This window comes from Gastrolobium bilobum, unplaced genomic scaffold (assembly GCF_033153095.1).
Source record: "Gastrolobium bilobum isolate Gb01-03AN ecotype WA unplaced genomic scaffold, APGP_CSIRO_Gbil_v1 utg18713, whole genome shotgun sequence".
NCBI lineage: Eukaryota > Viridiplantae > Streptophyta > Magnoliopsida > Fabales > Fabaceae > Gastrolobium > Gastrolobium bilobum.
The window spans coordinates 54,022-65,125 of NW_026896840.1; the positions used below are offsets into that span (position 1 = coordinate 54,022).

Here is an 11,104-nt window from a genome sequence, read left to right on the forward strand (position 1 = left end):
GGGAAGAGATGCAAGCAAACCACAATGCATTGCAGTTCACATATGTTTCTAGGGATTCTTCTTAGAATTCACGGCTGCAATTGCAGGAAGTCAGTATGTAGTAGGAACAAGCCAAAGGAGCAACATAATCTGTATGGGTACATATGACGTAATTAAAAAATAAAAAACTCAGATGATAAATAACAAAAAGATTATTAACCTGATGGTAAGAGCTTCCTGGGTAGCTGATCTTAAGAGATACTGTTTACACCGATGCCCTGCTTAACTGCTCAGTGTCTTCATGGTTGGCATTATAACACACTGCCACACAATAAGACCTATTATTGTCATTGCTATCTTCAGTCTTGAGATCTTGACAAGTATTTGCTGGGACGAATTTCATTTGTACCATTATACTCATCAGATTATTAACCTCAAATGAAGTCATGTTACCAACATGATTTGATTAGACTGAGCGCACAGACCTTTTAGAATGGATTAACACAACTTCCACCTCTCTGGTAGTAAAATGAGATGACCCTCCCTACTTTGTTTTGCAAGCCCAAAATCTGCAACTCTTGCCCTCATATCTTCATCAAGTAGTATATTGGTGGCTTTGATATCCCTGTGATAAATTGCAGGTATAACTCCATAGTGCAAATAAGCCAACCCCTTTGCCACATCCAAGATTATGCTTTTTCTTTGAGGCCAAGTCAATGAATTCTTTGCTTTTTGAGGGTCTGTTGATCTAAAGAGATGGTCTTCCAGGTTTCCATTTGGCATGTAATCATAAACAAGATATCTTTGGCTACCGCTATCATCATAATTCTCACTCTCATCAGCCACACAACAGCCTCTAAGCGGCACCAGATTACGGTACTTCAAGTTGCTAATAATCTCCACCTCATTACAAAACTCAACATCCCCTTGAAAATCAGATTCCAATATCCTCTTCACTGCTACCACTGTTCCATCAGACAAGGTTCCCTTGAAAACCAACCCAAACCCACCTCGCCCTATGAAGTTCTTAGTTCAAAAATTATCAGTAGCCTTCTCAAGCTCCTCAATTTTGAGCCAAATTGACCTTGTATTAGGCCTCAATCTACGCCTAGACCCTGGTTCGTCAGGGTCAAAATCAAATTGAAAAGTCTCAAGCTTTTTCCTCCTATGCTTCCTGTCATACCAGACATACAGCGCCAACAAAGAAGACATAACTAGCAATGCTACACCAGCTCTTGTCAACCCAAACACAAGAGCCTGGTGACTCTTTCCACCAGAACCCACTTTTGAATAAACCGGTATACTAAAAATGCAAGTCACAACACCATTGCTTTCAGGTCCAAACTCATTCACAATTCCAGCAGCATAAAGAATTGCAAAGTAAAAACAATCTAAGGGATGTGAAGCATTCCCATCAATGGAAATAAGCTTCTGTTTTACTTAGTAATAAAGAGGAAAATTACTAAGTAAAGACTAGTAATCGTTTACCAAAAAAAAAAACTAATAATCAAACAGTATATGTGCATCAGTCCTACTTTTACATATAATTCATTATCAAATTCATTCAAGTGCCAAAAAAATTTCGTTATGCATTTTTTTCTTCAATGGAAATTTTTGGAAAAAAAAAACATAAGAAGCACACATTTCTCATCCAAGAACGATATGATTTTTCCAAAGAACACGGGATGATTTTTTCAAGGACTTACCAGCAAGGTGTGTTCAGATGAATGGGAAGCTGGAAGTTGGGGACTTGTGGTTCAGAAGAAGATAAAGCCATTGATGACAATAGATGTGAGACACTGAAAGGGTTTGTTAGAACTAAAAAACTATATATTATCTTATATGTTACAGAAGAAGCATAGGAATGGATAAAAAAATATAATACTGATGGAAAATGAAGTTAGTTTAATTTTAATTATGATTATATAAGCATCCAAAAGGTCAATCGCTTACAATTATGAACAGATAAAGAAATAGGCGACATTCAATAAATTACTCCCCGTTAGACTCCAACTAAATTAAAGAGAAATGATAAATAACATGAAAAGGTTATTTTTTAACCACCAGAGTTAAGTCTTTTTGTTTTTTCATTTTTAATTTTTTGTTGGACTCAAATATGAATTACTCTAAAATGGATACAGTCACATGGTTTAAATTGATTTAACTAAATATCGGATATCAGAATTTCCATCGTCCGCAGTCTTGCATGGAGTATGAATTTGAAAGGGTCAAAATCAAAAGAATAAAAAAAATTGAAAAACAAAAATGTGAGCGGCAGTTTTCGAACCTAATGCTAACAATTTTATACCTCAATCTGCCACGTCCTATAAAAAGTCAGGATTTGGATATATTTAAAAGTGATCATGTGATCGATCATATTATTTGACCACAACCACTTATATAAAAATTATACAATTTTCTCTCTTTTATCTCATTGTCAATTAATCAAATAATATGATCACATAATTTTTTTTAAACACGAGAGGATACAAATCCAAAAAGCCAAACTTCTCTCTTTCGAAAACTAATTACATAATTATTTCTAGTCCACTTTTTTCAAGTGACCTCACCTGGTTAACAATTAAATTATCCTGAAAAGTATTCCCTGGTGGGTTCTTCTTTTTGTCAGCATCGCATCTGCCTTAATTCTCAAATAAAAGCAGTTAAGTAAATATAAAAAATAAAGCCAATTAGTTATTCAATCTAATTAATTTAACTAATATTAAATAAATGTCAAAACTCTCACCAGATAAATTAGAACATTTTGAATTGTATTTGAAGAAACACACATACTAAACCTATATGTATCCATATCCCCATTCAAATTTATTTATTGAATGAGAAGAGCTATTTATTAAAAATAGTTAAAAGAATTTAAATGATTTTGTTATATATGAATTACGAAAGCTCGTGTGATTTATTTGTAAATGTCAAAACCGAACTTGGAAATAAAACTACAAAACTGCAAAAGTTTCATAATCAAACAGATTAAAATAAATGAATAATATAAAAGGGCAAGTTGACATAAAATGATTAAAAAAAGACACAGAAAGAAAAACTAAATGCGAGAGGAATACCAAAATATGAAAAAAAGAAAAAAAGAAGAAGCATCAAACCAACCCCATCTTGAGGCAATTATGTCTCTCTTTAGATTTCAATATTAATTGACCATCGTTGACTAAAAAAATCTTGAGACAATGCACAGAGGGTACGCTTGGAAGCACAAACATATCGGGTAACTTGATTGAGTCGAGGGAATCCAGGGAAGCAGCGAGCAGAACCAAATGAGAATAAATAGAGATGAGGAGTAAATAAAGAGAGATAATTGCAGCGCTCTTTTTCAATATGCCGTATTGCACTACACATGTTTTGATATTCCCAACTCAAGAAGTCTTGCTGCATTGGAAGAAATTTTCTTGACCTAATCATCATTATCATAGAAAGATGACTCCAATTAGGGACACCATATCTAGGGTCGCCATATCTAGGGTCGCCAGTAATCATCTGCCTATATGGTAGTTTGCCTTGGTCTCATGCCTTGGTCTCATAATACTTTAGAATAAATTCAACTAACTCATACAACTCCATCTTCCTATGAAAATCACAGGTTCGATCAAAGCAAATCCACGCAGCGTCATTGGGCTCAACCTCCTCCCTTCTCATTCTCAACATCAACATAGCTGCTTCCTCCAATCGGCCAACCCACCCCAGCAAATCCACCATTTTTGCATAATGTCCCGCCCTAGGTTTCAGCCCAAACCTCTCCTCCATCATCTCAAAGTATTCTCATCCCTTTTCCACGCGTTTTTTCAGATTACATGCTCTCAAAATTGCATAAAAGGTCACATCATTTGGTCTCTCTCCTGCCTCTATCATTCTATCAAACAGTTTATCCACCTCTTGATCATCCTTCATCATAGTTGACCACGTAATCACATTCTTTTCCAATATTGTGTCAAACAACTTGCGCCCATGTTTACACAATTGAGCAGGGCATCTAGTATTCGCGAATAACAAAGCATTCGAAATAGTCAAATCTGAGGCAAACCCATTAACCACAATGGTTCCGTGGATTTGATTCACTAATCGTGGGCATGGACCACCAAGCTCAATTTTAGCGCAAGATTTGAGCAACGGGGGAAAAGTATAGCGATTGAAGGGTATATGGGCAAGAAGCATTTGACGGATGAGGTAAATGGATTGGGCGTAAAAGCCGAGAGAGTAATAGGCTCTGATGAGGGAGTTGAAGAGGAAAGTGGTGCGGCGATTGGTGAAGGAGAAGATGATGTAGGCTTGGCGCAATTGGGAACAGGAAGCGTAGCTATGTACAAGCTTGCTTTGTATGAAGTCATTGCCTGAAATGCCCAGGGTTACTGTGCGCGCATGGATGCGTTTAAGATTCCTGAGATGAATGTGTTCCTCATTCTTCATGGGGATGCCTTTGGTATTCTTCGCGTGCTTCCAAGGAGAGCAACCCTCCATAAGAGTCGCATACAAATTTATCAAATCGCCTTTCCCCATCACCAACTTGCAAGGACTCATGCACTCTTGGGGTTTAGGGTTACCTACTTACCTCTCATATCATATAAAAAATATAGAGAATGCAGTAAGTAAAAGCAAAAAAAAAAATGAGAAATAAAAACTCTTCTAATTTCGTATAGAAAGGATGGTACAAAATATAAAAGTAATTGTTGAAGAATAGGAAATTAAGAAAGAAAGAAAACGGATCAACCTTATATCCACTAATTTCGAAAATCTAGAAATTTAATTAAATATGAAAATATTAAGAAAATTAATTAGTAAAATCAAAACGAAACTTTTTCCTGCGTTACCTTCGGCGATACTTGTCACTTGCTCCAAGATTCTCTCTCAATTTGTTTTTACAATTACCAGGAAGACAAAAAATCGAAGTGGTGTGAGATTTCAAAGAATTTTAATAGATTATTTTTGAAAAAAAAAAACCCATTACTATTCAATTAGGATTTGAAAGGATTGAAATAAAAAATCACGTGGTATTCGATTAAGATTTTAAAAAATTGTTTTAAAATATTAGGATTTGAAAGGATTGAAAAAAAATCACTTGTTTTTTTTTTTTCAAAAGCCCCAAAGCAATTTAAGATTTCAATGTATCGATTGAAAATAATTTGAAATTTTTTCTAAACTTTCATATAATAAAACTCAAAAATTCAGATTCGAAATTTTCTTAAAATACTTAATGAAAACATGCCTATGATATATGGTTAGGAGATTCTCGTTACGTAGAACAAAAACACCAAAGTTTCCAGGATCAATTACAAAAAATTTCAAACGAAATAATTTTAATAATTGAGAAAAATGGGTCTTATAATAAAATATGCATAGCTCTGTTACCAATTGAAGAAAATAATTATTAACCTATTGGTCAAAACAGTGTTACTAAACCCGACTCGGGCATCAACCCGGTGGGGTACTAGATCACTGGTCGGACCGGTTGACCCGGATATATATAAATATGAACATATAAATTTAAGGGGGAAATATTTGTCATTTTAAGAGAGAGATAGACACAAAATGATTTTTTATTTAAAATTTAAATTAAAAAAACCAACTACTTTCTCCCTCATGATTTTCATTTATTGGGTCTATCTCTGTCCTAAAATGACATAACTTATGTCATTTAAAATGACAAACATCAAACCCTAGATTTAATTATATTTTCCATATCTAAAATGAGTTAAACAAGATTCACTAAATAAATTCAAAAATTACTCAATCACAATTTTACAAGTTCATGAAGCACAAATAAATGAAATTGCACGCTATTACTATATCAATTTAAATTGCAACTCCAAATCCCCATAAGCATACATTTCAATGACATTGAACTCATATTTTTCAAATTAATCTATATTGAAATAACATATGTTACATTCTCTTGATTTATTGTTCTGCAAATTACATTAGTATTAGAAGCTGAAATTTGATGTCACTGTAAAAAAACAAAGTCTTACCCTTGCATAATTGCAAAGAGGCTGTTTCCTGGATTTAAACCCATGACCTTTCAGTTATGAAAGAACAGCTTTACCACCGCTCTGGTTCGCCCCCTTTTAGCTAATCACTATGTAACAATGAATTATTTTTTTGACCAATCATAAAAAAAAATAGAAAAAAATAGTTTGCGTAAGATTCTATTATTCTTGAATATCTACTATTGCTTCTAAGATGACAAAAAACAAATGAATCAAGATAATCCAAAAGTTTACAATGACTTATATCAAAGTAACACATTTGAAAAAATACTGAACAATTTTAAATGATTTATCCATAAATTAGTTGTATAAAATATAAAAAAAAATGTATAGCAATATAATATTTAGAACTTAATCTTCACAAGAAAGAAAGAAAGAAAAAATGTAAAGTCTCAAAGGCAAATAGTGCAGCACAATGCCTAGCTGGGATTTTGGCTCTCTACTGGCTGTTGTTGTCTTTGATTCCTACACATGGGGAACAGATTCCCTTTGTTTTCAGAAACCCATAAGAATTTAAGTTATTTCTGTGTAACCCTTCATCCCATGGTTTCTCTTCATTGTTTCTAATAATTTTCACTTGTAATTTCACTGTATAGGTTTCCTGGAAAACAAAGTAAATATAGACTGCCTCCGAAAATAAGAATGAGGAGAAATAAGGTATATATTATTTTTGTTATTCATTTAAATTATTGCAATGAACTAAAATAAAATTATGGTGGTTTCAAAATTGGTAATGTTACATTTTTCAGGAATATAGGAATGTAAAGTTTTATGTCGAAACACTTTCGGTAATGTATTTCATTTCATTAAATAATTATGCATTATGAGTTGTCTAATTTACTATTATGTGAAAATAACACTAATCTATATTTATTTATTTTTGAGAATACAGATCTTAGAGAATGAGGTGTCTGATGGAGACGGCTTTCAGGCGTGCATAGACATAATGGATGAGACAAATCGAAAACAGCTGCAAAAGGAAAAGGAACTGTTTGATTTGCCGGCATACCTAATCAAACTATATCACGACGATATGGACCCCACACAGCAAAGAAATATTAATCGCTGGCTTCGGGAGAATAGACAAGACTATAGATAGAGAGATACAAATTTAATTCAAGGTATTAATTATTACTTCCAACTTTTTATTAATTGATCTCCTTTTTTATTTTAGATTAGTCAGAATAGGGGATTCCGTGAAGCTCTGCAAAAAATACTACTGCAGATTGAGGTACAATTTAGTATTATAATAATTTTATAAAAATTATTTCTAACAAGTGTACTAATAACAAGTATTAATTAAGCAGTGGTCTCGATGCCCCAGAAAAAAATCAGCCCTACTACGAGGAATCCAAATTGGCATTGTTAAGTATAATCAATGGAGAGAGGTTACGAATCAAAGCTAAAGGCAGGGACAAATTCAGACGTGTACTAGTAGACGTCCATAAGGATGACGTCCACCCAACACGGGGTCAAGGGTCCCCGTCAACCACTCGCAACCCTAATGCCAAATCCAATTGTCGTGCCGAGTTCTTCTCTCCTAAGCGGTGGTTCGTGTTTTTCTTACGTGTACTTGAGTGCAAAGCTTATTGAGCAGGGTTGCGACACTTCGGCGAACTCCACGCTGGCGTCTTGCCGGCATGGGGATGGGTCTGTTTTTTCGTCAGGGGGAGCAAATGTCCCTTTAATAATATCTGATTCCTCATCAACTGCGTCTGATCATTCTGCTGATGTTGTTTGTGATGCAGGTATTCGTTTGCTATACTGATTTCTTCTTTTCCTTTGTTTTAGGTATGTATGGCATCTTGTGGTCAGGAAGCGATAGATGAATCGGGTTCTGCAGAGTCATGCTTTGACGCTCCCCCTGCACCTCTTGTGTCCCAATCTCCATGGGTAACATACGAGGTGTTAAATACCACCTCCGAGATGAGTGCAGACGACGTGGCCGCCCTTTCTGTAGGTCGGCAAGAAAACTATGATATAATGCCCCCATCTGTCGATGAGCCTGTATGCTCTGGGGGATCAGAAGAGAATCCTTCTTTCTTTTTCTTTTATCGGGATGTGATAAGTCTGCTGGGCATCCAGTTTCCTTTGTCTGAGTTTCAAATAGATGTGCTCAATCATTTGCATTTGGCGCCTACGCAACTGCATCCCAACGGCTTGGGTTTTGTGAGAGCATTTGAACGCTTCTGCGATTATCTCACCGTTCTCCCTTCCATTCCTGTCTTTTTTTATTACTTTTTAGTTGTGTCCTGTCGAATGGGTCGTGAGCCATCCGAACGAAAAGGCTGGGTTTGTAAGGACCCGCACTGTTAATTAAGGAATTTAATTAATAAATTATGAGAAAATAGGAAATGATTCCATAATTGACCCTAATAATTATTATGAGACTTTAATAATTATAGTAAGTGAGTATTAATGCTGAAAGTCGCTTTTCGGAAGAAAAGTGCAGATACCGGTTCTGCTAGTCGGTATAAATGTGTACCGGAAAAGTATCCCGGAAAATTATAATAAGTGCATGATAATTACTAGAATAATATGTAGGACTTGTAAAACAAGTTTCAAGTCCAAATAATGAGAACTGGTGCTAGAAACCGGTACTGGCTTTGAAAAGCGCGTACCGGAAAGATGCTCAGAAAATTATAAGAAAAATATGATAATTCTTGGAAAAATGTTTAGTTTCAGATTCCAAAGTTTGGGATTAAAATGCTAAGCGTAGCAATTAAAGTTAATACTGTGTGTTTTAATTGAAAGTTGCTATATATACTCTAATCATTGGGCACAAAACCCTAGAACAGATTTCCTACGTGCCTCCAACCACCCTTTTCCACCTTCTCCTCCATTGTGGTGAGCCAAGGAGCTTCCTTTCTCCTTGGTTTCTTCTCCAAATACCTTGAGGCTTGTGGGAGCTTGCTTGGTGTGGGAGTGTGAGGGCTTTTCTGAGTTCTTATCACTGTGAGTGAGGTGGAGAGGTTCTGGGTTTGTGAGTTGAGTATTTGGTTATGGCACTTTGAGGTCCAAGTGGTGACCTTTGGAGAGAAAGAATCAACCTTTGTGAAGGCATTTTCGTTTTCTGTACAAGTCAGAGTTTAGGAGCTAGTTGTGAGCTCCAAGAGCAACCTTTTGCCTCTGTTTTGAGCCTTGGTATGTTGTACCACCCTTTGATCATGAGTTTTATGCTTAAAAATGGAACCTTGATGCATGTAAAGGTTAAAAGATGATAACTTAATGTTGGGGTTGGTCAAACACACCTAGAAATGCATCTTTAGGTGTTTAAAATCGGTAATTAATGAACTAAGTCAGAATCGTATGATTAAGGGCTTATGGCTTGGTATGGAGCCTTAAGACGTAAAACGTAAAGGAAAGGCGTTGTCTTAATATTGTATGCTTGTGGTGCATTATTATTGATATAGTATTGGTCCATAACAGATTGTGAATCTGCTGTGTTTGGACTTTGAGCTGTGGACTCTTGGTCTTGGGTGTTAGCTTGCAAGGTAAGCTTTCGTGTCCTCGGTTTAGCCATGTTGTGGTTCCACCATGTCCCTTGGGGGTATGGTTTTATGCATGCTGTGTTACATGTTTGAATATTTGAAATGCTGTTGAGCTTTATGTGTAATGGCTTTTAATATGCATGTGTTGTTTCATCTTGACGGTAAACCTGAGTATGTGGCGTCATACGAGATGGTGATCCGGGGTGAATGCAAGTAGCGTCTTGCACTAGTGTGGGTATTTGGCGTATGTAAATCCTAAATTTCTCTGGCCAGTAGAATAGAATTGACACACATGACATGATTATCTGCTGCATTGCACTATTTTAGAACTGATGATGATAACTGCTTTTGAACTTATATTGCACATGTAAGTGAGCTTGGGGTGGAAGATCCTTGAGGATCCCTTGCCTTACTGAGATTTCTTGTTTAGAGATCTCACCCCACGTTTGGAGAATGCTTATTTTAGGTTCCGGTAGTATGGTGACTGATGCCTCTGGCGGCAGGAGGCCAGAGCTTAGTTGATGATATTATGTTGTATTGCTGCCATGACTGGATATGGATGTTGTTTATGTTTTCCGCTATTTATGATTATGTTGCTGTTGTTGAGACTGATGTTGGGCGTGTTGCCTTATTTGAGTGAGCATGGGGATTGTCCATGACACTTTCTGTTAGTACTTTTAGTTTGGAGTTGTATAAACTGTTAGATGGTCCGGTCTACGTTGTTGTAGTTCCGTGACTAGAGCCACACTTTTATTATCTATGTTATGAGGTATTTCAGTTAGCTGTTTTATTGCAATTGCATACAGGCGATGTTTTATTAATTGATTAATAAGCAAGATGGTAATGATAATGACATCATAATTGAAAAGAAAAAGATATTCCGCATTTTTTTTAATTAAGCGCTGCTTAATACGATAGTATGATAACATTACCGGATATATACAGGGTGTTACATTTATGGTATCAGAGCAATGGTTCGAGGGAAAAGCCTGTATGTAGTGCAATAGCTAGGATGTTTGGTTGTGTCTGTCTTGTGTGTTTACTCCGTCGAATTTTATTATGATAATGCATATGTAATCACACTGCGTGGGCCTGATCAACTCATAATTTGTGTAACTTGTGCAGAGTTATGGTAAGGTCCGGGAGAACACGAGAGACTTCTGAGGATCAACCCGATCCTATCCTGACTGCATTGGCTGAGATGCAGGCGGCTAGGTTAGCCGATCAGGAGGCCACTAGACTGGCCAACGCGGTAATGGTGGATGTTGTTCGCGAGGCGAACCAGATAGCCGCAGAAGAGGTTCGTGAAGCGAACCAGAGGACCACTGAGGATGTCCTCGAGGCGAACAGGATGGTGAACATGACGATGATGAGAGTCATGTTGGAGGAGATGAGGGTTGGTCCTGCTGTAGGCCATGCACCACCGCCACCACCGCCACCGCCGCCGCCTCCACCTAGTGTTCAGGATGAGAGCCTGAGTCACATTGGCAGTGCTGCTCATGTCGCTGAGACGAGGGAGACTCTTGTAGAGCCTGCTGAGGATCGTGATGTGATAGATCGCCGGCTGAATGCTTTCAGGAAGCATAAGCCACCTGTGTTTGAGGGGTCTTTGGATCCTATTGCTGC

The 11,104-nt window shown here is 36.7% G+C and overlaps 1 pseudogene; it reads right to left on the bottom strand.

The window, feature by feature from the left end:
- Positions 1 to 477: 477 nt before the first annotated feature.
- Positions 478 to 3,702, bottom strand: LOC133302275 (probable receptor-like protein kinase At1g11050; annotated as a pseudogene).
- Positions 3,703 to 11,104: the final 7,402 nt, after the last annotated feature.